Source organism: Podarcis bocagei (genome assembly GCF_964188305.1).
Source record: "Podarcis bocagei genome assembly, chromosome: W".
Taxonomy (NCBI): Eukaryota; Metazoa; Chordata; class Lepidosauria; order Squamata; family Lacertidae; genus Podarcis; species Podarcis bocagei.
In genome coordinates this window covers 20728149-20741004 of record NC_138131.1, presented here as the reverse complement: position 1 = coordinate 20741004, position 12856 = coordinate 20728149, and the positions used below count along the sequence as shown (strand labels likewise).

Genomic DNA, 12856 nt, shown 5'->3' with positions numbered 1-12856 from the left:
CCCTACCTAACAGGACCAGTGGTCAGGGACAATGTGAGTTGTAGTCCCAAAACAGCTGGAGGGCCAGGTTTGGCCATGCCTGAATCTATCTACCTACTCAATCAATCAATCTAACTAATCTATCTATCCATCTACCAACCTTTCTTATATATGTATCTATCTAATCTACCTACCTAATCTATCTATCTAATCTAATCTAATCTAATCTAACTATCTATCATCTATCTAATCTATCTATGCAAGGAATATCAACTGTACGAGAAATGGTACCAACTAATGGTACTAACAGGACACCGGAGGCCCATTGCAGCTGAAAAAATGCCTCCAGTTTTAATATAAAAAAGAATGGGAAACGTTTATTGCATATTGACAAAAGCACTGCACACAGGTTAATACATTAGCAGGATTATTTTTTTTAAAAAACCCCACCTGTAATGGTTAAATTTAAAGTAGAATCATAGAATCATACAGCTGGAATAGACCACAAGGGCCATCGAGTCCAACCCCCTGCCAAGCAGGAAACACCATCAGAGCACTCCTGACATATGGTTGTCAAGCCTCTGCTTAAAGACCTCCAAAGTAGGAGACTCCACCACACTCCTTGGCAGCAAATTCCACTGTCAAACAGCTCTTACTGTCAGGAAGTTCTTCCTAATGTTTAGGTGGAATCTTCTTTCTTGTAGTTTGGATCCATTGCTCCGTGTCCGCTTCTCTGGAGCAGCAGAAAACAACCTTTCTCCCTCCTCTATGTGACATACTTTTCTATATTTGAACATGGCTATCATATCACCCCTTAACCTCCTCTTCTCCAGGCTAAACATGCCCAGCTCACTTAGCCGTTCCTCATAAGGCATCGTTTCCAGGCCTTTGACCATTTTGGTTGCCCTCCTCTGGAGTAAGGACAGTCCCCGGATTTACAAATCAGTCCCCATACAAAATCCATTTAAGTTGAAAAGTATCCCCGGACTCATTGAAAAAAAATCTGATAACCTTAAATTAGTGATGATGATTTTATTGAAGAAGAAGAAGAGTTTGGATTTGATATCCCGCCTTTCACTCCCTTTAAGGAATCTCAAAGCGGCTAACATTCTCCTTTCCCTTCCTTCCCCACAACAAACACTCTGTGAGGTGAGTGGGGCTGAGAGACGTCAGAGAAGTGTGACTGGCCCAAGGTCACCCAGCAGCTGCATGTGGAGGAGTGGAGACGCGAACCCGGTTCCCCAGATTATGAGTCTACCGCTCTTAACCACTACACCACACTGGCTCTCCAGTGATGATAATGAATGATGATAATACAAAGGAACCAGGGGAGGCAAGTCAAATAATCCCATAATGTGGGATTAACATTGATTGTGTATACAGTTGTTTTTTAAAAAAATATTATTTAATTTAATGATTTGGTTTTTTGTGAAAACTAAAAAAATATTATACAGTGGTAGCTTGGGTTAAGTACTTAATTCGTTCCGGAGGTCTGTTCTTAACCTGAAATTGTTCTTTTTTAAAATAATAATAATAATTTTTATTAAATTTTCCTATTTACAAATTCGCCATCCCAAACAGTATTCACAAATTTCAACTTTTTGGACTTCCACAAGCTTTTCCACCAATCCATATTTTCTATTTTTATGCATTCTCTAAATTTATATTGCCATTTAATATTATCCTTTCAGTTCTATTTCTTTTTTACAATACATCTTTAACTTTCACAAAGCCTCTTTAAATCCCACTAGCGTTGTCTGTTCGTCACATATGCTTTTCCGATAATCTGTAAACTTTCCCGAGTCCTCGATGAACTTGTGATCCCATTGATATCTAATCTTCCCAGTCAGTTTATCCAGTTCTGCATAGTCCATAAGTTTCATTCTCCACTCTTCAAGGGTCGGTAGCTCCTCTTGTTTCCATTTTTGGGCCATTAATATTCTTGCCGCTGTTACTGCGTATTGGAAAAGTTTGTAATCCTTTCTATTTATCTCTCTTCCAGTTATTCCTAACAAAAAGGCTTCTGGTTTCCTTACAAATGTGTATTTAAGCATCTTCTTCAACTCATTATATATCATTTCCCAGAAACCCTTTACCTTCTTACATTCCCACCACATATGGAAAAAAGATCCTTCTTTTTCTTTACATTTCCAACACTTATTACATGTTTTGAACATTTTTGCTAACTTAACCGGTGTTATGTACCATCTATATACCATTTTCATAATATTTTCCTTTTTCCATTTTCATAATATTTTTCCCAGTCAGCCAATTGTATATTATAACCAAAGTCTCTGGCCCAATGTATCATAACCGACTTTACCTCCTCGTCCATCGTTTGCCAATCCAACAACATTTTATACATTTTTGACAATATCTTATAATCATTGTTTATCATCTCTATTTGAAATTTCGATTCTTTTTCCGTATATCCACTCTTTTAAATCCTTTTTAAACATTTCATTTACCTGAAAATAATGCAACCAATCAAACACATGTTCTTTTACTTGTTCATATGGCTTCATTTTCCATTTCCCCCCTTCTTTAATTATTAGCTCTCCGTAAGTGATCCAATTCCCTCTCATATTGATTTTCTTTACACTCATAACCTCTAATGGAGACAACCAGTGTGGAACTTTGGGTTCTGATATATTTTTATACCTATCCCATATTTCTATTATGGAGCTCCTGAAAATGTGATTCTCAAAACCCTTGTGACTTTTCTTCTTCTCCAACCACAAATACACGTGCCACCCAAATCTATTATCAAATCCTTCTAACTCTAACAGTTTATTGTTTTTTAATTTTATCCATTCCCTTAACCAGCAGAGACAAGACGCTTCATAATATAATTTCAAATCTGGCAGCGCAAAGCCTCCTCTTTCCTTTGCATCTGTCAATAACTTACATTGTATTCTTGGCTTTTTGCCCTGCCAGATATATCTTGAATTTGCCACTCTTTGAAAGTCGTTGTCCCCCTAATTATAGGAATCATTTGGAACAAAAATAACATCTTTGGAAGCACACTCATTTTGATCGTTGAGATTCTACCCCCAAAAGAAAGTTTCATCCTTCCCCAAACTTACAAAACTTTTTTGATTCTGTTCCACACCGGTATATAGTTGTTTTGAAATAAATCAATATTTCTTGGAGTTAACCATATTCCCAGATATTTTACCTTCTTCGCCACTTCAATCCCTGATTCTCGTTGCATTACTTCTATTGCACTTTGGTCCATATTCTTAATCATTACTTTGGTTTTTTTCTTATTTAATTGTGGGAGCCAGGAAGTCATGGAAAAGGTTTGTAGTGCCACCTGGTGCCTTGCTGACCTCGGTGACCAGCACTCTGAGCTTACAATGTATTAGAATGTATTGACCCTATAAGGAGTTAGGTTCCCCCCTCTGGGCACTGTAACCCTATATGGTTTGTGGGTGGGTTAAAGCTTGACCGGATGAGGTAACGTGAGACATTGGAATGCAGCCATGCGGCTGGAGAGAACAAAGGATAATAAAATCGGAGGAGAGAGAGGAAGGAGCTTTTTTGCCCTCCGTCCATGGAGACATTTGCCTTTGTGTGTGTTTTTTTCTTTGCCTTGCACCCCAAAATGACGGCTGGTTTCCGTCAACTGGTTCCCACAAGTGGTGCCCTCTCTGAGGCAGAATAAAAGGATACGGCTGAGGTTTTTAAAAGGGAAAAAAGAAGCAACTGGAAGCAAACAGTCTGAGGCAGACTAAGAGGATTTTAAAAGAAACTGTGAGAGGATTTTTGATCCAAGCAGTGGTTATCATCGACTCACTACGTCCGGCAAGGATTGCAAAGCGCTCTACAACTTTAAAAAAGATCCCGGTGAGTTCGATCCCTTCTATTATATTGATTTTTGAAAAATGGGCAGCTCTTTGACTACTCCCCAACAGAAATTTTTAAAAGACTGAACAGCTTATCTCTGAACAATTGACTTTCGGCCACATTGAACCATCTTCATCCCACTGGCTCCAGCAGACAAGGAACAGTTTGCTTTTACATTGCCAGTATATCACGATTCGCAACGTTATCAGTGGATTGTCCTCAAGGCATGCGGAACTCCCCTACACTTTGTCAACATTTTGTGGTGAAGCATTGAAACCTTTCCACATGCGCCACCTAGAGGTGCTGCACACGAGCTGCACCTGGCCGTATTTGCTACATCGTTGCCAACAGGAATTTTATATGCTCAGGCGGAACAAGAAGAAGACTATCTGCATTATAGAATGGTTACATCTACCACATACCCCACCGAAGAACATTTATTCAGTAATTGAATCCACATCAGACATTGTTATCAAAGGACGTTCACGTGCAAATTGCTTTAGCTGATTTTATAGGTGTCATCATTTTTAACCCTCCAAAGGATGACCGTTTGACATTTCTGACACAGGTCACCTATGTTTGGCTACCCCCTTGTCTCTCACACCTCTCCCCTCTGCACTAACCCTCTTCACGGATAGAACAAGAAGTAGGGGGGTGGTGACATGGGAGGAGGGAGGGAAATGGAAAGGTTTATATACCCCTCCACAGTCTTCTGCCCAGTGAGCTGAGCTAGCAGCTGTGATTCTTGCCTATCAATCCTTTCCTACTCAACCTTTCAATCTTATTGTGGATACTCAGTATGTATATTGCCTTTTTGCTAGTTTACCAATATCTTATATAACTCCTTCCTTGGATTCTGACTTGTTTTCCTTGTTTCTTGGCCTGCAGGCCTTACTTCAGCACAGAGAGTTATCTTATTATGTTGCACATCTTCGCTCCCACACATCACACCCAGGGTATTTAGCAGAGGGCAATGCAAGAGCAGATGTGGCTCTGAGGGACATTTCTACCTTTTCTCTCTTTTCTGACCCTATACTAGGTCATAACACCTTTCACCTTCCTGCGAAAGCATTGGCAAAGCATTTTTCTATTCCTTTGGCCCAAGCAAGGGATATAGTTTCCCAATGTGCTTCTTGTTCTAAATCTCAGCTGGCCATTCCTTTTGATGCTGTCAATCCTAGGGGCACGTCTGCATTGGCGTGTTGGCAGATGGATGTCACACACACACACCTGTGTTGGCTCCACTCTCCAAGGTTCACCTCACGGTGGACACCCACTCTGGATTCATATGGGCTACGCCCATGAGGGGGGAAACAGCTCGGCATGTCATTCAGCACACTATCCGCTGTTTCTCAGTCATGGGTAAACCTGCGCGTATCAAAACTGATAATGGTCCAGCATATATTTCTAAAACATTTTCGGAATTTTGTATGTTGTGGAATGTGAAATTAACTCATGGCATACCCTTTAACTCCACAGGTCAAGCTATAGTGGAAAGAGCACACCTGACGTTCAAAACACTATTGCTTAAACAGCTTGGCGGCCGAAGCATACCAACGGCAGATATCCCTTCGGCTGTTCACCAAGTTCTTTTTGTACTTAACCATCTTTTATATCCACATAATAGGACCCATACTCCCGCGGAATTGCATTTTAGGAAGGAGGAGGCACTCCCCCGCCCCTTGGTGGTGTACCGACGCTTGTCTGATCCCGCGTGGCATGGACCTGTTCCGCTGATCACGTGGGGACGAGGGTATGCGGCAGTGGACGTCGAGGACAAGCCTTTGTGGGTTCCAGCTCGATGCGTGCGGCCATGGCGAGTCCCTTCAACTACAGAAGTGCCTTCCTAACCATTTGCCTTGCCATCTTTTGCTGCATCATTATACAAGGATGAGAAGCAGACGACACAATCCAGTTGCAGCCACCATATTTCACCTTATCGGCTGGCAAGCAGCTGTCGCCTGAATCCTACTCTGGCTGGCAGTATCCACGGCTCAGCCACTCTCGAACTATAAGAACAGCATTGTTGAATAAGACTTTTAGGGGAGAAAATTATCATAAGATATGGAGGAATAATATTTTTGTACAAGATATGATTAAGTTTACCAGTTTATTGCATGCTTCTAAATGTTGGTTATGTATGCACATGCCGCCCTTTGCCAGTCATTCAGGCATAATGCTTCATGGCGTGCCTGTCAATGGATCTTTTCAATTTACTGATATTATATCTCCTAAGCAAACATTTTGGCCTCCAGTACAATTGACCCTCCATGAGCCTGCCCCCATTTGTTTTCAAATTAAAGAGGGGAAAGAATCATGGGGCATATATCCAAACTGTCAATATACATTGAAATTCATGTTTAATAGCTCTTGTTCTCTTACAGGAACATACAGTGACCAATCTCAGTGCTTTAGAAGCGATACCAGTGCATGGCTAAAAACTAGGAAAGAAACCTACCATGCAAATTGGAGTCTGAATTCTTCTATCCCTGGCTTAGCAAATGCCACAGATGAGCAATTTCATATCAGTTCCTGTCAGGGAACTGCCATCGGAGGAACAGGTGGGGAGAGGGCTCACGGAGGCTGGGAGGGACTCAGCAGCGGAAGCAGGGACCAGCAGGGGGAGAGATGGGTCTCTGGAGGAAGGTCTCACGAATGCTGAGAGAGACGCAGCAGCTAAAGCAGGAACTAGCAGGGAAAGGGGAGGATCTCTGAGGGAAAGCGAGCAAGAGGGAGGGCTCAGGGACACGTCCAGCGAGAACAGTGGGGAGGTGTCAGAAGCTCCCATAGGGAGACCCATTCCTCGCCGGAAGCTGTCACGTCGTGAGTCCAGAAGACGTGTTTCCGTTAAGGAGCTTCTATGCTGGAAGCGCTTCCGAAAACAACCACTGTCGGAATCTGCAAGTGACTAGGGCAGACATGTCTGAGGAGCTCTGTCACACACAGAGGTTTGTGGAGTTGCACAAACTCTGAGGGACCACGATTTTACGCACAAGCAGCTAATCATCCCATCACAGTTCCTTATTTACTGAAGCCTTTAATTGGTCCCAACAGAGTAGTAATATCAGCTATTTACTCCAAAGAGAGTTATGGTTGCTTTGTGGCGAAAAAGCATACAAAGCCATTCCTCGAAACCTCACAGGCACATGTACATTGGGTCTCGTGGTTCCGTTGTTGTATAAGGTTGATAAGTTACCATCTTCTCTTAGACTACGAAATCGTCGGGAGGTAAATTCACCCATAAATCAATATATCGGTACCCAGGTCTCTCGGGCCTTGCTGCCCTCGGTGGGTGCAGCAATGAACTATAGGGACCTCCATCGACTAGCAAATTGGACTGAAGGATTATTCAATGATACCATAAAAGCTTTGAAGGAACTCAACCAGGAGGTGTCTGCAATGAGAGAAGTGGTTTTACAGAATCGTTATACTTTGGATGTGATTTTAGCTTCAAAAGGAGGAGTTTGTGCGCTTGTTCATTCTCACTGTTGCATGTTTATTCCTGATAATAATGTCAGCATATCTGCGACAATTGACCATATGGAAACCATGGTAGCCCACAATCCGTTTGCCCCCCCTCCTTCCGTTGATCCATGGGCATGGTTATATTCTTGGCTTCCGGATGGAAGTTGGCTTCGACATTTATTGATTTTAGTGATCATTATAGTAGTTATTTGCATTATTTTGTGTTGCTGTATACAATGTATTCCTTCTTTAATTTCTGTATGTACTGCATGGTTCTCCAGTCCGCGGCCCGCTTCCGGTCTCACAAGAGTCGCCTATCGCGCTCGATATAACCGTATTGGTACTGACATATATGACTCTGATTAAATAAATAAAGAAAGAGGGCATGTGGGAGCCAGGAAGTCATGGAAAAGGCTTGTAGTGCCACCTGGTGCCTTGCTGACCTCGGTGACCAGCACTCTGAGCTTACAATGTATTAGAATGTATTGACCCTATAAGGAGTTAGGTTCCCCCCTCTGGGCACTGTAACCCTATATGGTTTGTGGGTGGGTTAAAGCTTGACCGGATGAGGTAACGTGAGACATTGGAATGCTGCCATGCGGCTGGAGAGAACAAAGGATAATAAAATCGGAGGAGAGAGAGGAAGGAGCTTTTTTGCCCTCCGTCCATGGAGACATTTGCCTTTGTGTGTGTTTTTTCTTTGCCTTGCACCCCAAAATGACGGCTGGTTTCCGTCAACTGGTTCCCACATTTAATATAAACCCGGCCACCTTGCCAAATTCCATCTCCACATTTAAACTCTTTAAAGGATCTTCTATCGTTATTACCAGGTCATCAGCAAAGGCTTTAACTTTATATTCGTTTTGACCTACTGTCACCCCTTTTATTAATTCATTTCGTCTAATTGCACTCAAGAGGACTTCCAGAACCATTATTGTCAGGGGTTCAGGAGCAGAGGCAAGGGCAAGGGAGGAAACAGAGAGCGAGGGGGAGGAAGCAGAAGAAAAGATGAGTGATGACGACGACCCGAGATCTCCGAGTCTTTCCAGTGAATCAGAAGATTCACAGAAAGGAGCACCAGTGGCCAGGGCAAGGGGGGAGACTAGGGGGACACCCCAGGGAGATAGAGCCAGAGGGGACTCAGAGGAGAGCAGTTGGAAATCGGGACCAGCGTCACCGCCAGAGAGTAGGGAAGAGGAAAGGAGCCAGGGATCAAGCGCTGGCAGCTCACAACAGGAGGGAGGGCATGAGTCAGGAGTGGCCACACCTCCATCGGGGAGCGAAGAGACGGTTAGACGGAAGGTGGAAGGTTGGGCGCGCGCGCCAAGTTCAAATGCACAGGAAGGTGGCGCAGTAGGCAGCCCGGAGAGGGAGCCAGGTCCTAAAGCCCGGCGCAAGGAGATAGGAGGGTCCGGGGGGTCCGCGTCAGAGGAATCCCGGAAGGAAGAGACCCCTGGGGGCAGAGGGACCCAGAGAAGAACAGTCAGGCGGAAAAGGTGGAGCAGGGATAGGATATTAAATTGGTGCACAAGGGGCGGAGATTCAGACGAAGCTTCGCCGATCTAAGCATAAGACGTAGAGTTGCACGCAGCAGCTTGAGAATGGAAACTGTAACTCAATAAAGACTTTTAATTAATGATCGCTGGCTAGCGTGATCCTCTGTGAGCTAGGATCTGGAAGCAACCCTGACAGTAAGCTTCGTCTCATTAAATTGTGGGCATCCACGGCCTCGCGGAGAGGAGAGAAAGCGGGTGCCTACTAACGAGCTCACGAACGGCAGACAATATGACGGCCGAACAGCAAATAGCAGAACTCAGAGAAGCAGTATCGCGACTGAATGCCGAGGCTCTGGCATCCAGGAAGAGAGAGGAGGACGCAGCTGCCGCCTACAGGGATCTCCAGGTCAGGTTGGAAGTGCTTACGAAGCAAGGGCAACAGACACCCAAACCGGAGGGGATTGGGTTGGGGAGACGCACAGGCGGTCTGGTCTCTCACTTTGATGGGAATTTGCAACAGTACCCCAACTTTAGAGCAGATGTAATGTGTGCACTGCAACTGCTGCACAAAGACTTTAGAGATGAAGAAGAGAAGGTGGGGTTCATCATGTCACATTTGCATGGAGATGCTAAAGCATGGCTGCGCAATTTGTGGAGAGATAAGGATCCTGCGCTCCAAAATGCGGATGCCTTTATTAAAGCGATGGATGGGTGTTTTTTATCAAGCATTGACGTGGATCTTGCCCGGAAGGAGGTGCATGGACTAAGGCAAGGGAGAGCCAGCGTAAGGCAGTACCATGCCCGCTTTTTCGCTTTGGTCAGTGCCCTGGAATGGGACAGAGATTCGGCCCCTGTAAGAGACCTGTTTTGGGAGGGATTGCACAGTTCGGTTAAAGATGAAATTGCGAGGGGGGAGAGACCCCGGACCACGCAGGAGATCGTTCAGAGGGCGCTGGCGGTGGGGGTGCGGCTGGAAGAACGTCCGTGGAGCAGGGACGAAGGGCGTGGAGGGCGCGAACCAGCCAGGGGCTCCTCCTTCCTTCCCAGAGAAGCAGCGCGTGCGCAATCCACGCCTCCGCCCGGAGGAGGGACGGAACCTATGGAGGTGGGAGGTGCAAGGGCTCAGTCAGCAGCCAGAGCCCTAGCACCGGCAGCAGTGAAAGCGAAGCCTCCTAGAGGGAACAGGAAGTGTTACATCTGTGAGGAGCCAGGTCATATGGCGAAAGAGTGTCCCCGGAGGCTCCACAAGCACACTGCAGCCTCAGCAATGGTAACTGCAGCAACGCAGCAAGGAGAACCACAGCAGGGAAACGACGCAGTCTGGCTGGAGGAAGAGGCACTGGGGCCCAGCCAGACGTCTCAGTAAAGCAGTCCCCAGAGATTTTACAGCCCATGGACCCCCTCCCGCCCAAACCAGTAGTAAGGCTCACCGCGTCTCTCCAGCTGCCCAATGGGATCACCCTAGACGTGCCAATCACCATCGACTCGGGAAGCAATGCGGACTTCATAGGGCAAGACTTTGTCGACAGGCACGCTATACAGTTACTGCCTGCCACGCTGCCCCTGCAGGTTGTCACGGTGGATGGCAGGGAGCTGCTGGGGGGGCAAGTGGTGAAGCAAACGCCACCAATGGTGATGCGACTTGGGAATCACAGGGAAGTCATCAGCTTCAACGTCACTCAACTGTCGGACACGCCCATTGTATTGGGCATGAGTTGGCTGGACAAGCACAGCCCGACGCTGGCTTGGTACCAGAGGCAGCTAACCTTCGGCTCTTCCTTTTGCGCTGAACACTGCATCGTGCCCCGGCAGGACGGGGAGGAGGAGGAGTCACAGCTGCAGCTCGGCACGCTGCAAGCAGTTCCCCACAAGTACGCAGAATTTTTGGAGGTGTTCTGCGAGAAGGAGGCAGACAGGCTACCCCCCCACAGACCATATGACTGCAAAATTGACCTGCTGCCGGGGGCGGCGCTGCCCAAAGGGAAGCTGTACTCCATGTCTGAGGACGAACTGCAGGACCTCAAGGAGTTCATAGATCATAATTTGGAGCGCGGTTTCATCCGAGAGTCCAAGGCAGCGGGGGGCAGTCCGGTATACTTTGTTAAAAAGCGAGACACGCCCCAGAAAAGACTCGTAGTGGACTACCGCATTTTGAACAGTGTGACCAAGCCATCGGACTTCCCCATGCCCCGAATCGACGACCTCCTCGCAAAGGTACGCAAGGGCAGCGTGTTCACCAAGTTGGACCTGCGAGGGGCGTACAACCTCATTCGCATGCGGGAAGGAGATGAGTGGAAGACAGCCATGTTCACGCCCCTGGGCACCTACGAATATAGAGTTATGCCTTTTGGATTGCAAAATGGCTCCCACGTTTTTCAAGCTTTCATGCATCACGTGTTGGCGGGGCTCCTCTACAAGACGTGCGTCTGTTTCTTGGATGACATCCTGATCTTTTCGGAATCGCAGCAGGAGCATGACGGACACGTCAGGGAAGTGCTGAGCAGGCTACAGCAGCATAGGCTTTATGCCAAGCTAGAGAAGTGCCAATTCGACGTAACGGAGGTGGATTTCCTAGGCTACAAGTTGTCTGACAAGGGACTCGCCATGGACAGCGCCAAGGTTCGAGCGGTGTTGGATTGGAAAAGCCCACGCAACCGGAAGGAGGTCCAACGGTTTGTCGGCTTCGCGAACTTCTATCGCAAGTTTATCAAAGGCTTTGCTATGCAGACAGCGGCCATCACGGACACGCTCAGCTCCAAGAAAAAGAAGTTCATCTGGACAGCGCAGGCAGAGCAGTCATTTCAGGCACTCAAGCGTCTCTTCGCGTCGGAAGAACAGCTGCTTCATGTCAACCCCAGCAGGCCGATGAGGGTTGAAACAGACGCCTCAGACAGAGCCGTCGGAGCAGTCCTGCTGCAGAAGGACCCGCAGGGGGTTTGGAGGCCGGGAGCGTTTTACTCCAGGAAGCTCAGCAAGTCCGAACAGAACTACACCATCTGGGACAGGGAGTTGCTAGCCATTCATGCAGCATTCAAAGCATGGAGGCACTTCCTGATCGGAGCCAAGCACACGGTGCAGGTCTGCACAGACCACAAGAATCTGGAGCACTGGCGCACGGCACAGTTCCTGAACCAGAGGCAAATACGTTGGGCTGAGTTCTTTGCGAACTTCGACTTCCGAATAGAGTATGTCCCGGGGGACACCAACATCATGGCGGATGCTCTCTCCCGTAAGCCACAGTATCTGGAGGAGGCAACGCCAGCGGCCGCCATGCACATCTTCGCACCGACAGTGTGGGCGTGCGCTGCGGCGACAGTTGACCTGGAGGCGGTGCGACGAGCGTTGCAGGATGACTCCTTCGCGCAAGCAAAAATGGCAGAGGTGCACAGGGGCACGGCGGCGACCGACGAGTTCCAACTGCGAGATGGATTGCTCCTCCATAAAGGGGCCATCTACGTGCCGGGAGATGAACTTCGCGCCAAGGTACTGCAGCAGCTGCACGACGCGCCCACGGCCGGGCACTTTGGCAAGGAGAAGACGGTGGAATTAGTCGCCAGAGACTTCTGGTGGCCCGGAATGAGAGGGGAAGTCGCGGACTATGTGGCGAGGTGTGACACCTGCCAGAGGGCCAAACCAGTACACAGACCGCCGGCCGGACTGCTGGAACCGCTGCAAACTCCGTGCGAACCATGGGACAGAGTGGCCCTGGACTTTGTCACGGATCTGCCCAGCTCGAGGGGCAAGACGGCTGTGCTGGTGGTGGTCGACTTGTTCTCCAAGATGGCACATTTCATTCCGTGTGCGAAGGTGGCCACGGCGGAACAAACCGCCAAACTGTTCATAGACCACGTGTTCAAGGTTCACGGTCTGCCGCGGTCTATTCTGTCCGACCGAGGGCGACAGTTCATCTCGAACTTCTGGCAAAAGCTGATGGGCTTCCTGAACGTCAAGATCAACCTGGCGTCGGCGAGACACCCGCAGACCAACGGACAAGCGGAGCGGGCCAATGCCGTCATGCAGCAGTACCTGAGATGTTATGCGAATCAACAGCCTGCGACATGGGTGGA

General features: G+C 47.5%; 1 protein-coding gene across 1 annotated transcript in view; it reads right to left on the bottom strand.

The window, feature by feature from the left end:
* Positions 1–12856, bottom strand: part of LOC308578054 (uncharacterized protein) — a gene marked incomplete at its 5' end in the record, with an annotated part of 39759 nt that overhangs the window by 21875 nt on the left and 5028 nt on the right. The window lies entirely within an intron of this gene.